Source organism: Ambystoma mexicanum, chromosome 1p (assembly GCF_040938575.1).
Source record: "Ambystoma mexicanum isolate Mex_15411 chromosome 1p, UKY_AmexF1_1, whole genome shotgun sequence".
NCBI lineage: Eukaryota > Metazoa > Chordata > Amphibia > Caudata > Ambystomatidae > Ambystoma > Ambystoma mexicanum.
The window spans coordinates 877,481,251-877,499,191 of record NC_090921.1 but is presented as its reverse complement, the minus strand read 5'-3'; positions in this window follow the sequence as shown (position 1 = coordinate 877,499,191).

The following is a 17,941-nucleotide window of genomic DNA, read 5'->3' as shown; positions in this document are numbered from 1 at the left end:
CAATCTCCCCCCCATCCACATTGTATTCGGACGAATGTAGTCTTTCATAATATCGGCGGAAGGCCTCCCCAATGTGGGGCGTATCATACCCCAACTCCCCCCCTCATTCTTCACTGCTTTCACCATTCTGCTTCTCTGTACCTCGCTAAAATCCTGTCCGCCCTGTCCCCTTTTTCGTTATACTTTTGTTTAACCAGGTGGAGACTTCTCTCTGTTTTATGGAGGAGGAGGTCTCTCAATTGGATCCTATAGTCGTCCAGGGCGGCCACCCAGTCGCGGTCTAGGGGCTCCGTGGGGGGGCCTCCCGGTTGGAGTTGGGCGATTTTTCCTCTCAGATACCTCTCCTGGGCTTCCCTTTTCCTTTTCTTCTGGGATCCCATTTTAATCAGGACTCTCCGTAGGGTGGCCTTGAAAGCGTCCCATAGGGTGTGTGAACCCACCTCACTGTTGTCATTAAGTTCAAAGAAGTCAGCGATGGCATCAAGTACCTCCTGGGCTAGAACCTCGCCCTTCAGCAGGAAATCGTTTCACTTCCATCTCCCCCTGTGGTCGTCTAGCCCTCCCCTTGCTATGGTGACTCGGACCAGGTTGTGGTCAGACCACGGGACGGGGTCAACCCTATGGCCAGTGATGAATGGGTGCAGGGTCTCGTCCACCAGGACGTAATCTATTCTGGAAAATGACGTGTGCATAGATGAGTAGTAAGTGAAGAAGGGGGTGTTCGTTCTAGGGGTCGGGACCGTGTCCACCAGGCCCAGTTCTGAGTTGACCCTTTGGAAGTTACGATCCATGGTCTCATCTGCCGCCCTGGAAGGCTGAGGTCCAGCTCGTTTCCTGTCCCGGACTGGGTCCAGGACCATGTTGAAATCCCCCCCCACCACCATCGTCCCGTGGACAAAGTATTTGAGTTTATCTCTCACCTCCTCCCAAAATTGAATTTGGCCTTCGTTTGGACCATAGATGATGGCTAGGGTGAGTGGGGCCCCCTGCAAGGATCCCCGCACCAGCAGGTAGTGGCCCTCTGGGTCTTTCAGCATGGCCTCTTTCTCGAAGCCTATGTTCCTCGCCACCAAGATGGCCTCCCCTCTCTTTTTGCTCTTGTAGGATGCACTGAAGACCTCCCCAATTCCTCCTCCCTGCAATTTGGGCTCCTTCCCCCGTGGCCAGTGAGTTTCTTGCAAGAAGAGGAGGTCAAGGCTGGCCCTTCTAAACTCCCTGCAAACCAGGGATCTCTTTGTGGGGGTGTTTAAGCCTCGTACATTGAGGGAGCCCACTCCCAAGGCAGGCAGACTCTCAGCCATAATCTAAAATTCCCTCCCTCTCGGTCAACACCCTCATAATTCTCTTCCTTGCATGCTCCCTTGGTTCTACTTTGTGCTCCCCTCTGCTCCCCTCCCCTCCCACCCGGGTGGGCTTAGAACAAATCCCCAACTGCCCCCCGTTCCCCAACCATAACTGAACAATCCCAAAACCCGTAGACACCCCCCCTCCCTGGCGTCCAGCCAATTAGTTCCGCCATCGCTGGCTTTTGGCCGAACCACCAGCCTGCCCACCTCGGCCAGGCAATTCACGTAAGAAGCTCGACACCTTGAGCCCTCAATGTCCCCCCCGGCTGCGTCCCATCTGTCTACCCCGTATACTTGCTGTTTGTGGGGACGTGTGTTAGTGGTAAGATCTCTGAGTCTGCGCACATCTGTCCTGGACCTAGAGGGTCGCCCCCTTTCTCAGTCCTCGGAGTCGTTCCGTTCTCCGTCCTTCGCTGGGGATGGCATGCTCATTTTTCTAAATTTCCTTGCGCCGGTTCGCCGTCTCCTCTCTCCGGACGGGCGGGGCCACTAGGTCTGAAGTTCTACGGCCCCACCGGGCCCCTCCGGGGGTTCGAGTCCACTGTGTACTCTTGAATAGCTCCTCGTATATCCTCTTCCATGATCAAAGTCGAGCGTTGGCCCATGTATTCAAAAGTCAGGGAGAAGGGGTAGCCCCATCTATAGCGCACACCCTTCTCTTTGAATAGTTGCATGAGGGAGCGGCACATTCTGCGCTTTGCCAGAGTGTAGGCAGAGAGATCTTGATAAATACAGACCGGGGCATTATTGTAGGTGATTTCTCTGGTCTTTCTGGCCTCCTCCAGCACTTTTGTCTTCTCCGAATAATAGTGGAACCGGACCAGAATTGACCGGGGGGCTCCCGCTCTGCCCCCCGCCCTGTGCACCCTGTCGAATGTGATCTCAGTTGTCATCTCCTCTGCGAATAGGAGTGTGATGATGTCCCTCACCACTCGGGTGACATCCCTCTCCGTCTCCCCTTCCATTTCGGCACCCCAAAGATTCTAAGGTTGTTCCTCCTCTCCCTGTTTTCGAAATCGTCCATCTGTCGGGCCTTTCCTCGTCCCTCTTCTCCAGGGCATCTATCCTCATACATACTTGTATATCCTGGGCCGCCGTTGAAGATTGGTTGGCCTCAACTTGAAACAACCTGTCTTTGACCTTGTCCACCCTCTGGTCCATTTTCTCAAATTTCTGGGCAATGTCGGAGCGCATGTCCCGGATTTCCTGCAAAATCGAGGCAAAGCCTCTTTCCATTGCCGCCGAGGAGGGAGCCGCGTCCTCAGGTTAGGCCATAGTTCTTTTGAGGCTCGTACCCTTGTCACCTCTGGGAATCTCCTGGAAGTGGTATCCCTGTAAGGATTCCCGCCAGGTCATCTAGTGTTTCCCCAGGGGGGCGTGTGCTGGGGGGGAAGCCAAGCGAGGTCGCCCCTCTTGAGACGGGTGGTCTTTAGCTGCTTCTTGAGGGTTGTTAATTTCAGGGGGGGTGGGCACATGCCCCACCTGTCCCTAGGCGGGGGCCTCACACCCCGATCGAAATCCGCCGCGATGGACAAGGACCTCTCCTGGCCCCCCCTTGGAGGGAAGTCGTTTGTAGCAGGGCCGGTGTGGCCAGAGCGGGGAGGCCCCCTCTCGTTGGGCAGGCGGTGGAGGGCTCTGCGGCCCTTGCGCCCCGCCTGTTGGCTCTCGTGTTGCGGGGGGGGCGGGCACATGCCCCACCAACAACATGTGGGGGCCTCAGACCCAGGCAACCCCGAATCCGGTGATGATAATTTTTGTCCGGGGGCTGGGGCGCCCAACTGTTCCCTCCTGGCTCCAGGGGCCCCCTTCCGTCCGAGTCGGGTGTGTGGGGGACCTGCTCACCTTCGCCCGCTCCTCTAAGGGATACCGGGGCTTCTTGTGTCTCTGCCGCTCTCTCCTCTTCTCTCCGGGACTTCCAGGGGCCGCGGCAGCCCGTCTCGAGGACTCCTGATGGGGGGGCCTCCGCTCGTGGGCCCGCTCCGCTCGAGCGGTTCTGACTGCGAGCACCCAGGGACGGTTCCCTGGGCAGGGAGCGTAGTCTTGTTGTCTCTCTGGTCCGGGCGGTGGGGGGAAGGGCAAAGGGAGCCTGTGTCCCGAACTTCTGCTGGGTCCTCAGTGCCTCCGGGTCCCGGGCCGCGGTCAAGCTGCTCCCCCAGGCCGGAGTATGGGGTAGTCGCGGGGGGGAGGGTATCCGATCGGGCAGTGTGCTCGTGCGAGTGCGGGAAGGCCTCGTCTCTCCTTTGGCGCTGGGGCCGCCCAGGCAACGCCTCTCTTCCTGCCCAAGAGTTGCTGGTCCCGAACTCGGGGACCATGGGATCGCCGGACTCCGCTCTTTCACGAGAAGGGTGCCCGGGGGGGTCTCCCGTCCAATTCACCACGTTGGGCCCGCTGGGGAGGTCTCAGGGGGGCTCAATCCCTTCTTGATGCCGGGCATTCGGTGAGAGCGGTACGTTCAGGCAGCCATTGCCTGCGCGCCCCCTGGTGGCCTCCTGAAAAATGTTTTGTCCTGTATGTGCATAAAAGAGACGGATGAGCTCTGGCTATATTGAAACGGGAACATGGAGGGAAGAATAGACCATGCGGTAATTTTTCCTCCACACTGGATCCTGTTGCATGCGCTTTGCCGTGTTGTGTGAGAGCTGCTGCTGCTGCCGCTGCATTAGTAAAGCAAAGTGAGGGGGTGGTTCTGGGTCACTCTTTAACTGTCATGGTACCTCTCTCAGTAGACTTTCTGTTGAATAGAATGCAGACACAACATTTCACGTCAGCTTGGCTAACAAGGTACGAGCTGATTCTCTTTGCCCCGCATATCCAAATTAAGAGATGTTGTGCCTTGAATCCGGCTGAATTGTTACCTCTCCACAGGAGACAGAAAACTGTGACATTGTATCACATGATTGCCTTTTTGTAACTGAACACGATACTAAGGGAAGGGATAACCTCACTGACACACCCTTGAGGGAACCAGATGGAGAGCTATTTTGTGATGGCTTATGTTTCAAATTACCAGACGGCACATCCACTGCTGCCTTTGCTATCACCAATCTGACTACTGTTGTGGAAAGTAAACGAATCCCACATATCTAATCCCAAGCCGCAAAAATAATCGTCTTGACAAGAGCCTGTGAAACATCTGAAGGTCTTGATATAAACATAGTTACCGAGAGCCAATATGCCAATATGCATTTGGAGTAGTTCATAACTTTGGACGTCTGTGGGCTGAGAGGGGTTTCTTACCACTGCATGGCACGAAGATCAAGCATGGCACTTTGATAGTACAGTTGTTGTCGACACTCGCACTCCCAACCAAACTAGCAATAATGAAATGAACCGCACATCAAAAAGTGATGGATGACGTGGGAAAAGGAAATGCTTTTGCTGACAGAATTGCCAAGCAAACTGCAAATGACATGCACTCCAAAATGTACATTCTAGGATCAGCAAAATGGGTCACTGACACTTGCGTAATGGATGAAGGGATTGGTAGCGTAAAAGAAATTCAGACAGAAGCTACTCCCGAAGAAATCAAATAATGGTCAGCGGGTCCTGCGGGACTAGACAATGAGGATTGTTGGGTTGAGCATACCAAACAAAGATGGATGTTACCAAACACATATGTTACCGCCAAAGTCAACATGGCACATGGTCCGACACATATATGTGCGAAAAAGATCTGTCAGCTTTTAGACCCCGTCTGGTATAATGAGAACATCCCAAAGGTTGCTGAACGACTTGTCCAGAACTGTATGGTCTGTCTGCAACATAACACTAGAAAGGGAACACCAACACCAAAAGGCAGTTTTGGTCCTCCCTCCATGCCATTTAAAGTGATACACTTTGACTTCATTCAGGTGGAGTGTTGCCAGAACTACAAATAGCTCCTGGTGGTAATTTGTGCTTTTAGTAAGTGGGTTTGAAGCCTACGCACTGAAAGATTGTACAGCTATGTCTACAGCTAAAGGATTGCTTCCCCAGGTTTGGGTTGCCAAGAGTAATTTGGTCCGACAATGATAGCATTTTGTTGCAGCAGTAATAATGCAAATATGCACAGGCCTGCAAATTGACAAATGTTTTCACTCAGCGAGGCATGTCTAGAGTGCCGGACTTGTGGAAGGTCACAATGATATTCTGAAGAATAAACTCGCCCAAAGTAAATTGAAATGGCCAGATGCCTTGCCCTTAGCCTTACTCTCAATGAAGACAACTGCTCAATCTAGAATAGGTCTCTCCCTCTATGAAATCATCATGGGGATGCCAGCAAACGTATGGAATGTACCTAGGCCCAAGAAGCTGAGTGACATAGAATACCCTTTGTTGTCCAATTACTGTTATCAGTTGACTCAAAACTTGCATTTTGAGTCAACCTCAGCAGGTGCGAGAGGTTCTTCCTGCCAAATACGAAGGGCCAGGTCATCGTCTGTGACCAGGGGACTGGGTCCTAATGAAAAACTCTGATCGAAGAAACTGCCTTGAACCTCGGTGGAAGGGCCCCGTCCAGGTCCTCCTGGCCACGCAGACTGCAATACGCGTCGAAGGTCGAAAGCACTGGATCCATGCCACACACGTTAAACTGATCCCGCTTCCTCTGCCCTACGACAAGTGGGACGACAAAGACATTGATGACTCCATCTCCCAGAATGCATCAGCACTGATCGACTCACAGAATGTCAAGCCTGAGTTGAATCTACTTCCTGAGCCTGAAGGACTTGGGGAGCTAGCAGCGCCATCTTTGCCGCCTTCCTTATTGTGTGCATCATCCTCCACCAACATTGTCACTGCATCTGCATATGTTCCTGGAGACAACATTGTTTTGTTTTCTGATCACTCTGTGCCTGGTGCAACCAGGTACAATCTGCGACCACATGACAAGAAGAACGCTACAACTTTGCAGTAGCCCTTATCTTCGGCCCTGCCACTTTAAGGGCTGGGAAGAGGGGCTAGGTAAAGGGAGAGTATGAGCCAGAAGGAGGCACTGACATGCACTTTCCCGGTGCTTTTTGAAGGTACACGGTCTTTGGCCCTTGTGTGGACATGCAAGATCATTGTTCTGACACCTCTGTGATCTAATTGCGTTCTGTTTGAACCAACAAATTGAAGGATACCTGAATCACACCAGCCCCCTCATCAACCCTCACCTGGAAGTTCAAAAGAGGGCAAGGGGTTGTCAAGTACAGACAAGCTGTCTACAGACAAGACTAACAGTGTGATCAGGTGCTGCCGATGAAGAAACTGTAAGAGTTCGACAGCGAAGCTCTAAAACGGACGCTGAGAAACTTTTAGAGAACTATGCCTCTGTTTGGGGCCGAACGTACAGACAATGCTGATGACCAGTTTAATGAAGTTAGACATGTGCAAATGAAACGATGGTCCTTGAAGGCCAAATGTATATTGATTACGGTATTCGCATGTGTTGCAATAGCTCTGATAATCCTATTATGGTATTTGGAGCACTTACATCCGCTTGATACTATGTTACCAACTATGAGCACGACCACAATGGTTACCCTGCAAGTCCTTTCTCATACTCTCCGTCCTTGGGACGTTAAACATAGAGGGGGTATGACAACACCCTCTTGCTGATAATGACCACCACACATGCCATCCTGAACAAAGCAAACTGCTGGGTTTGCTCACATCTACCACAGCATGGGGAAAGACGGCTGGGTTGGTACATACATCCTCTCCCGCTGACTACTGCCTGTTATGCCTCTCTTAGGGTGCTATTTTTTGGAAGATGGAATGATAGTGCTACAGGGAACTTTGATGGTACTAACATTAATGATTTTGAGAGGCTTGTTTTGACACCATTGGGATGTTCGATATTTTCAGACAAAAGAAAACCAACCATTGATTCCACCAGACCTGTCGATAGGCTTTCCAGACCCTATCAATCTATGATCACTTTCAAGATGGCTCCCTTTGGCAACAGGAATGCCATACTACCCTCCTACACAATAAACCATAGCCCACACTCTGTTCCATTTTGTATGCGAAAAAATGGCACTCGACTAATGGGCAACTTTGATCAGTGCGCAAATACTGTCGTCTTAGGGCATGAAGCACGACCATTGTACATAGGAGGTCCCGTTTATTTTGTATGCGGGGTTGAGGCATACCCATGGTTACCCAGGGATTGGGGAGGTATCTGCTACTTCGGGATACTCTTGTCACAAGTATATATTGCAACTACTTCCGAAATTTCCAAAGCACGCCCCAGGCGGCAGACAGATGGTAATAGAGCCTGGTAAATTTCTGGGGATGTGGCAAAATCTTTTGTACCCTTCTGGGGACAGGTAATCAACTCGTACAACATTAGGAGATCGACCAGAGTCCTGGAGAAGACGATCAATGAAACAACAAACATTGGCCCTCATTCCGAGTTTGGAGGTAAAGGAAAAACGATGCTGGTAAATGATTACTGGCATCGCTTGCCGCTACGGGCTATTCTTACCCACCAGACCGCTATTAACGGCATTGTAAAGTACGATGCCGTTAATAGCGGTCTGGGCACGCGCACGCGACACACCATGCCGGCATTAGCAGCATGCCGTAAACCGGAGAAGATTACAACTGAGGCGGACATGCAAATAACAGCCTCATGAAGGCGGAAAAAGTGCCTACCAGCATGGTGTAAATACCGGCATCGCCGACCAGGCGAAAAGAGCCCTGAGCAGTGTTTCCAACTGCCACAGGTGCACACAATCAGCACAGGTGGAGGCAATGGAGTCAGGCCCAGTACAAAAGGAGCATACACCAAGATGATCCCAATAGTAGTAGCATTACTGGAGCTGGAGGACCTGCTTGCAATGCCTCAACATCAACAACAACAACAACAGCCTCCACCACAGTGGAGATGCAGGAGGAGAAGGAGGGTGAGACAGACCCTGCATGCCCACCAGTGCACCCACCGTTACCACGCCGGCAGCCCCCAGGACCGGCACACCATCACCACCATAGTGGACCTGATACACGATGAAATAGTGAGCCTCATTGAAATACGCACCGCCATCCCCCCTCTACTGAAGGTAGTGTCTGTGCTCCACTTCCTTGCCACAGTCACCTACCAGCACACAGTGGGGCACATGCATGGCATATCACAACCCTTATTTTCCCGGATTCTGTACCAAGTGCTGGATGCCTTCCTCAAGCACACAAGGGACCTCATATCCCTACCACGGACTCCCCACAAGATATTCGATACAAAAGTTGCCTTCCATGCACTGGCAGGTATGCCAAATTGTGTAGGTGCCCTCGACTGCACCCACGTGGAGTTGGTGGTCTCGCATGCCCTTGAGGTAGTGTATCGCAACCGCAAGCAATACCACTCCATCAATGTGCAGATGGTATGCGATGCCAGCAAGATCATCACACATTGCTGTTCCCGATATCCTGGATCAACTCATGACTCTATGGTCCTGCGGAACTCCACGCTACCAGGCTTCATGGAGCAACATGCTGGACGATGTGCCTGGCTGCTTGGTGAGTTGCCTGACTGGGCCATGGCAGTGCATCGGGGTTGTGAGGTGGGTGGATGCATACTCCACCTCGGTGGCAATGGGGGGATGCATACTCCACCTGGGTGGCAATGTTGATGTGACTGCACGATGTGCACATCACCAAACACTGTGCCCCAAAGCATCAGAAACGGTACATGACACCCAAATCCCATAGTGATGAAGTAAGGTTGACACCTATCACTACATGACTAACAGGTAACCAGCCTACATCCCACAACACATGCACCACTCATCAGTGGCCCTCACCCACCGTAAGGCCATCCTGCACCATGCAGTGCATATGCACTATGTTGCTGTCTCCAGCATATCACCACACAGGACAATCATCCCTGGGAGTGCATTGAAGTGAGCCAACCAGGGATTCCACAGTGTGTCACCAGGTGGGCACACCCATAGGAGTGCTGCATGTCACCATGGAAATGATCAGCACAGAATGCCCAATATTGTACAGACTACAGCCAACGCTCCCTACTAGTAAATCTCACAGAACACAACACATCACTAATTTGACACCAACACTGCTGTATGCATATACGATGCAAGTGCAACAAGATGTCAGTGCACACCATGAATCATCTTGAAGATGCAACCACACCATTAGTCCATGGCACAGGACACATAGAGGGACCTGAAATGGGGTCAATGCATCCAGGGACATGTGCATGTGGGCACCAATTACCTGCAGGCATGTGAGACTAGTACAGTTGTCCAACATGAATGTGCGAACATCTACCTTCATTCCCCTCTCATGCAGGTGATGGTGGCTATCCCTTGAAGCCGTGGCTCCTGACCCCTGTCCGAAACCCACAGAACAGGCACGAGGAGGACTACAATTGTTCCCATATCCGTACACGTGTGGTAATTGAGCAGACCTTTGGCCTTTTGAAGGCACGATTTTGCTGCCTCAGCCGGTCGGGTGGGCACTCCTCTATAGACATGAGAAGGTGGCCAAGCTCACCATGGCATGTGTAATGCTGCACAATATGTGCATCCCCCAGAACGTGCCCCTGCCCCTGACATGGAACTCCTACCACCTGATGATGATGAAGGGGATGATGAAGATGTGGCAGGACCTCATCACGGTGGCGATGCACAGGAGGGAAGTGCTGTGCGCCAGTCAGTTATCGCACAATATTTCTGACATACATGTCTGCAGAGGGTGACATAATGGTTGGACATAGGGCACTGGGTGTGGGGGTACATGTACACTATGCACTGTGCAAGATTAAATGACACATGCGCAATGATGAATGTCCACTCTGTTTTTTTTTACACAAGCGGTGTATTGAAAGTAACAATATTAATGTGAATGACAAAACCCTCCACCACCCTCACCCCACTCCTGCTCCCCCACAACTCCCGCACACACCCTCACCCCTCCTCCCCTCCCCCCACAACTCTCCCACACACCCTCATTCACCTCCCACTCCCCCACAACTCCCCCATACACCCTCACTCCCCTCCCCCTCCCCCACACGAGTCCCATAGAGTCCACGGAGCCTACATGAGGCTGCCAGAACATTCACTCAGCACTCCCAGAGCCAGGGGGTGGCATGTCCCGTCTGCGCAGCGCACAGACCGACCGGTGGAGCTGGCTGGTTTGTGTCGAGATACTGGTGGATGGTGTGGCCTCATGCTGAGGCTGTTGGGCGTGAAGACCTGCCTCCAAAGCATCAGCGATACGCCCTAGCACCTCACAGAGGCGGTTGGTGTTTTCTGTGATGGACCGGCCCAGTGCTGTCAACTCTGTGCACCACTCTTCCCTGGCCTGATGGTTGTCCTGCACACATTCCTGGATTAGTGCAGTGAGCAGGTCAGCCCGCTGTGCTCCTGCGGCTGCACCTGTGGCTGTGCTGGGGATCTGGCTGGCATGCCCAGCCTGCTCATCCTCCCCGGGAATGTATACCGGACTGATATGTCCCTTGTGTTGTCTTGCCCAGACTGCTCCAGGGTGTTGGTATCAACGGTGTCACTAATGGATATCCGGGTGGATGCTAATTGTGTTGGGGTGTGGATAGCATCCACTGAGTCATCCTCAATGGTGCCCCAGATGTCTTCTGTGCTGTCTTCAATTGTGAGGGGTGCCGTAGCTGCCACCTCCCCAGCCACACTGGACTCCTCCGAACGGGGTGTCGGACAGGTGTCTGCAGGCAGAACAGTGGGGGTTGGTGGTGGGGGTGGTGTGCCCTCCAAGGGCCTTGGTGTAGCAGGTGGTATGTGTCCATGTGGTGGCTTCCTTGCTGGGACACAGCGCCCCCTGGCTTGTCCACTGGATGTAGACAGACGGTTGCTGTCCTGTGCAGGGGTGCTGTCCTGCTCTTCACTGTCATGCTTACTGCCTGTGGGGGTGAAAAAGAGGGTTGGCATACATTGGCATACATTGGTACGATTGCACATCCACACATTTGTGGGTAATAGGCATTTGTGTTGGGAAGGGCACGTCATTTCATACATGGGTGTTAAATGCAGCCATATGTCAGTGTCACATATGTTGGCCAGGTACTGTGCTGTCTGACTTGCTCACAATTTAGGTCATGCACACTGTGTGCCTCATGGAATTTCCTACTTTGTGTGGTATGTGTAATGTACGTTACGGCCTTGCACCAGGCATCGACATGTGTCTCACTTGCTTCGGCATACTTTACAGGGAGTGTGTGTGTCACTGACCATGGCGTCACTCTTTGGACAGACATTGGCATTGACTTTCATCACATTTGGCTTAGCTGTTTTTACTTTGGACACTCAACTCCATCCGCAGATGTCGTGGCGCCACATTCTATCTCTCCTATGCATTCGATTGATTCTGGGCCAACCATGATCGCACATGTTTCCTCCCACGGGGTGAGCTTAATGGGAGAACTTGGTCATCCTCCGGTTTCCAAGGCTTGAGTACGGTTTACCGATAGAATGTTCCTCACCCTCAGCCACAGGTCATCCCACCGCTTACGGCAATCCTTCACCGTGTGGGGTGTGTTTCCCACTGCGCTGACCTTCTGGCAAACTAGTGCCCACATCTCCTTTTGCGCAACACGGTCTCCCTCCTCATGTTGCTGCTGAACAATGTCCCTGCATGCTCATGCATGGTGTCGACGAGCATCTGCAGCTCACCCTGGCTGAATGTCTCCTTTTGGAGGTGGGCAGATCCCTTCTTGAGTGCTTTTGGCATTCTTGGGTGGTTGGATGAACTTTTCGGTCGATTTGCAGTGTCCCAGGGGTCCTGTGTGCTGAGGATGGCAATGGATAGTGTTTTTAAAGATGGCCGCCGTGCTTCTTCCCGTTCCTGTGGGATGACGCTATTTCCGGTTCTGCTATTTAGCGGTAACCGTAAATGGCGGTGACCACTAATTATGGTCACCGCTATTTACAGTCACCGGTAATGCTGCTTTGGACTATGGCGGTAGTGTTATCTACGGTGCGCTTGATGCCGGTAAGGGCTTTTTGGGGCCCTTTTGCGGCATGGCGCTAGGTACCTTAACGGCATGGCACAAAGCTTTTGCCCGCAAAGTCATGATAGTCCTCTGTTAGCAGGCTGCTGCCAGCTCGGACACACTATTTGCACCATGCCGCTAAGGGACAATACTTACCTCCAAACTCAGAATGAGGGCCATAATGTATAATATGACATTAGAGCAAAAAGGCAATCAGGCTGGTGGCCCTTCAAAATAGGATGGTGCTTGACGTCATCCTGGCAGAGCGTGGTGGTGTAAGCAAATTAGTGGGGTCCGCATACTGTTTTCCGTACCTGACTCCTCCCCTACAATATTTAAAGCAAAAAAAAGGTTGCATCTACTAAATACAGAAATTCATGTCCCCAAGGGTGATTGCAACATAGATGACTGGTTCTGGGACATGCTAAGATCCTGGGGTTGGAAGATATTTTCATTTTTGCCCATAATACTCTGTATCGTACTTATCTATTGTTGCTGTGCGCAGTGTCTACTCGCCATTTGCACCATGATAGGGGGTAGCTGTGCGCAGGATGTCACAAAGATCAAGCTGAAACCCGAACTGTCCCAAATCACCAGCAGTGCAATGGTAGCACAAGGTGCTACGATTGAAAAATTCATGTCCATTGACATTTTTGATGAAAATGATTCAGATTGTTCCGATGACGACAGCTCTGACACTTGCTCTGAGGAAGATGCAGTTTTTGGGTGGTTCTCTTGGCTTAGGCCAAAAGGAGGCTTTGTAGAAATATAAATGCAATTATGCTGTCTGATTATATGTTGGCCTAAGCCACTCATATCACTTTTCACATCATGAAACAATGTCGCAACATGTGAACCTGAAAATTATTGCTTGAGAAGCCATTTTGTGTAAGGAGGCCATTTTGAGTTTTTCTTCTGCTCTCTGCTCATTGCACATATATATTCTGGTTAGTAACCAATCGCTGCTTGAACCTTGAGTTGCTTACATAGTTAGGAATGCCAGGCTGCCACATGATTTGGTTTGTCTTATAATGAGAGAACCTTGAAGCTATACATAAGCATGAATGACCTGCAAACCCAGGTGCCGTTCTGTCTAGTTAGGCCATTATAGCTGGCAGCTAGAAAGAATTTTACATGGCTGTATGTGTTCCCCTGCAGGAGTTGTTATTCATTTCTGCTTGAGATCTTTCTGACCTTAGCACAGAGAGATAACATTGGATGGCAAGACAAGGAATGCCACATCATTATAGGGAACATGATATGTTTTTCTCCATCCAGATACACCCGGTTCTCAGATAGTAAATTGTCTTGGCACTGGCAGCAAGAGTGTAAAATGTTTTGCTATAATGAATTATGCAGTAACCCCTTGAACCTTACCCTGATGATGCCTGGACAAAGGGGGCCGGGCAATGCCTCCTAATGCTGTGAAGTTTGCTATATATGTGCCTGTTATACTTGTGCTCTCTCTCTCTCTCCTCACGGTGTCCTTTACACATTGTGGGGCGCTGGGATCCATTTGATCAAATGCTAATATTGAATAAATATATTTGACTTTGGATCCTCGTGACTGGCGTGTCATTAGTATATGGTTGGATGCCTTAATTCCGGTCTTTTTGGTCCGTCACATGGGCACACTCTCCTGGTTGGTAGACATCTGCCAAGAATAGTGCTGGGTTTACATTTTTGCACCTTACTACCTTCAATTCTGGTTTTAATAGTATTATCTCACAACTTGATGCTCTTTGTGCTGTCAGTGTGTTTTTTGGCTTGTCCAGTATCTCAAGGAGGATGTGTTCCATGTACAGGGTGGTTATGCACCCCATTGTTATTGTCGAAGCCCTTTCTACTGCGAATACCACAGCAGCCATTGATTGTTCATACGGATAATGTCCTCTCATAATTGGGTCAAGTTGTCCACTGTAATAAGCGATTGAGTTATGGCCCATGCTTGTCTTTTGGGTTAGAATTGCCTTCATAACCACACCGTTGGCGTGTGAAAACAGGAAGAAATGTTTTTTGTAATCTGGGGTCCCTAACACTGGTACTGAGCTTATTGCTTCTTTCAACTTGTTGAAGGCTTCAGTCATTTCTTTTGTCCAACCCAGTGGATTTGCTTCGCTTTGTGCTTTAATGAGTGTGGTTAAGAGTAGGCATGTGTAGGAACTGTAGTGAAAAACCCAAGCCTTGTAATAGTTGCATAAGCCAACGAACTGCTGTAGATCTCTCACTGTTTTAGTTTATGGAGTGTTATGGATTGTCTGAGCTCTCTTTGAGGCCAAGTGCCTACCGTCTTTGGAGATCAATTGTACAATATACAGAACTTCCTTTTGGCAGTACTGGAGTTTGTCCTTGACTGCCTTGTATCCTTTTTCTGCTAGTACTGTGAGCATGTATACTGAGTCTTTCCTGCATTATTCTTCTGTTTGGCTACAGATGAGGATATCATCTAGATACTGCAAGACCATGCCCTCTCTCTGGACATTCTCTAAATCTATCTGTATTACTCTGTTAATGACAGATGGTTATCCACAATACCCTTGTGGCAATCTAGTGTGTTTCCATTTCTGGTTGTGGGACATAAAGCTGGTCAAATCTTGTGAATCTGGGTTTAATGATACTAAGAAAAAAAACATTTTAAGGTCAATAACAGTGAAACAGGTGGCTTCTTCTGGGATGCCACATAAGATTGTTGCAGGGTTTGCTGCTACAGGGTACTCTGCCTCTACAATGTGATTAAGAGGGCGTACATCTTGTATAAAATGCCATGACCCCCCGTAGGCCTTGCACAAAGGGTACACTGCAGTGTTGCATGGAGATTCTGATTGTACCAAAATGCCTCTCTCAATGAGGTTATTAATAGTTTCATAAATGTCCTTATCTGCTTCTTTGGTCAGGAGGTATTGCTTCACCAGTGGCAGGATTGGTCTGGGTTTCAATTTGATCTTCACTCCTTGTTAAGATGGATTTCGGAACTCTGACCTGGTGGCCAGAGGTTCAGAAGGACAGCCTAGTTTCTTGGAACAGGGTAATCTTCTGGACAAGCCAGACCAATCAAGGTAGCATTGGCAGCAGTCAAGACTAGGTCTCGAGAGGGGTGATGGTGACTGAAAGACCCCAATGAGCACACAGAGTAAATGACCCTACAAATCTCTCCCAGACAGGTGTATCTATATGAAAAATAGAAGTACATTTGTTCAAGTCCTTTGAAGTTCAACACACATTAATAATCAGCAGTAACACTTTTAATCCAACACAATCCTACTACAATACATATATAAAAGACCAAGGGGGACATTACAAGGTGGGCGGTAAGGGATACCGGGCACCGGTAAGGAGACCGGTGCCGGTAATCTCTTACCGCCCTACTACAAAGTCTCTTAGCAGGTCCCTCCAATAACGGCCGTTATTTGCGCCCTCCCCATACCCATTGAGCCCTATGGGGGCTCAAATGGGAATGGGGAATGGCATTTTCAATGGGGACTTACTGGTCCCGCAAAGGTCGGACTACACCGGTACGTCCCCACTGAACTGGACCAGTGCCGGACCCGTTATTGGTGGCAGTCATGGCGCAAATAGCGCCATGACTACCACCAACCTCGGAATGAGGCCCCAAGAGTCCTAAAGGGTTAAACTCACAGAATGGGTCCACAACCTGCAAGGGAAGGAAAGAGACAGTGCAAGTTATCTTTAGGCAGTTCTACAGTAATCACACTAGTAACTGAATGGCAGTCCAGTCCCTAAGAAGGAGCCTATTGCTCAAATGTACTTGCAATGCTGGTGCACACAGTAGTGCAGATGGGCAAAAAAGGGGTCTCTTGTAGGGTCTGTAGCAGCTCAGGAAGGTGGGTGAGTGATGCAGAATAAGTTCCCACAATTCGTGGAGGGTGTCTCTGAGAGAGCAGAACAGGTTCCAGGAGTTAGGAATAGTTTGATTGCTTAGGCTATATGTGGAAATGAGAGGAGCCCTCAGGGGCAACTTGTGCATAAAAATGGATGTATGTGCAAGGGGCTACCGGAAAGGGTTACAATTACTCACCGACCCCTGGCGCACTCCAGACCAAACTTCGGCAGTCAAAACCACTTCGGATGTAGGTTGAAATGCGGCAATTGTGCGGCTCTGCAGCTTTCAAAAGCGAAGCTAGAGCGATGATTCCCAAATGGGACAGTGGTGATTTCTCCGCTTCTGGTGGATGGATCAGGCCAGTTTCACAGCAGCAGGCTTCAGGGCACAGAGGGGAGCAGCAGCAATGGACCTGAAAAGTTTGTCACCACAGCTGGGGGACACGGTAACTGCATGTAGTCCGGTTCTGGCGCTCTCTCTGGGAACGCCAAGTGAACGAAATTCGGTATGAGAGTGCCATGAACACAAAGCTTGCGATGTAGCAAGTTTCAAGGGTCTCTTCAAAACGGTGGTGGTATCAGAGCAAAGGTCCTACACAAGATGGTCAGCCAACTGGTTGGCCCAGCAACACTTCCGGGAAGGTTTGCTTTCAGGGTTTGATGAAGGTGCCGAGAATAGTTAGTCCCTCTATTCCAATGCGTCAAAGCACCTTTGTGGACCTTTTAGTTCGATCAGATGCAGTCGGGCCCAGCGGGACATCAACAGCGGGCTCATGGTGCCAAACTTTCCAGTGGGTCACCAGCTGTTCCTCAACTCAGCTTCTTGGTTTCAAGATACTTGGATACTATCCTTCGTTCAACGAAAACTCCAGAGTTCAACATGGTATGGATGATTGGAGACTTCTCTTATCCAGAATCTCCTTTGTGCCAAATTGAAGAGGATCCAATGGGCGATCTGCTCAAATACAGGCCCACCATATATGGACCAATCACGGCCCACAGTGGTCCCAGTCATTCAAAGCACACCAGAATCTCTGGCATTCAGAATGTGGATTGCAACTAGACAGTCTAGCCCACATCCTGGGGGCACACACATATGACATGTAGAAACCTGCAAAAGCTTGGCGTTTCACGGGAGAATGCATGCCCAAATAAGGACTGACCTGGGTTGGCTTGGCTTGGGGAAGGAGAAAGGGCAAGATGGCCAAAGGACAGGACAAAGAACCTTGTGGCATGGCCATTTTGGAGCCAGGCCACCTTTCTGTGCTAAACACGGGAAACATGGTGTGCATGGCAGGAAAGGGTTACAAATATATGAACAGATAAACTGCCACCAGCCCTGTCCAAGGCACATCCGAGCATCTCCTAATAAAATCCTTTGAGGGTGTCTAGGGCCTTTAGAAATGAAAGGAAGACCCAAATGCATGGTACTGTAAGGTACATTGTGCACTTGCAACGTGTTGCAGAAAAGTTTCAACATTGACAAGGACTAAGGGAAACAAAGTCTCCCAGCCCTTAAGGGCATGTCAGTTTCCCCATAACAAAAGTGAGTGAAAAGCCCAGGGGAGTGCAGCTGAATGCTGTGCACCACTGGCAAAGTCAGACTATGGTGTTTAAACAGCAGCAAAAAGTTGGGGAGAACACAACTGGAGGGTAAACTTCACATAAATGGGAATCTTTTCTAACACTCTCCCCTCACAGACCAAGGACAGGGGGAATTAATAATGTTCAGGTCAGTTAAACATTCTGGACAACCCATCAGCATTGCTATGTTGGACACCTGGCCTATGCTCAATGGCGAAGTCAATTG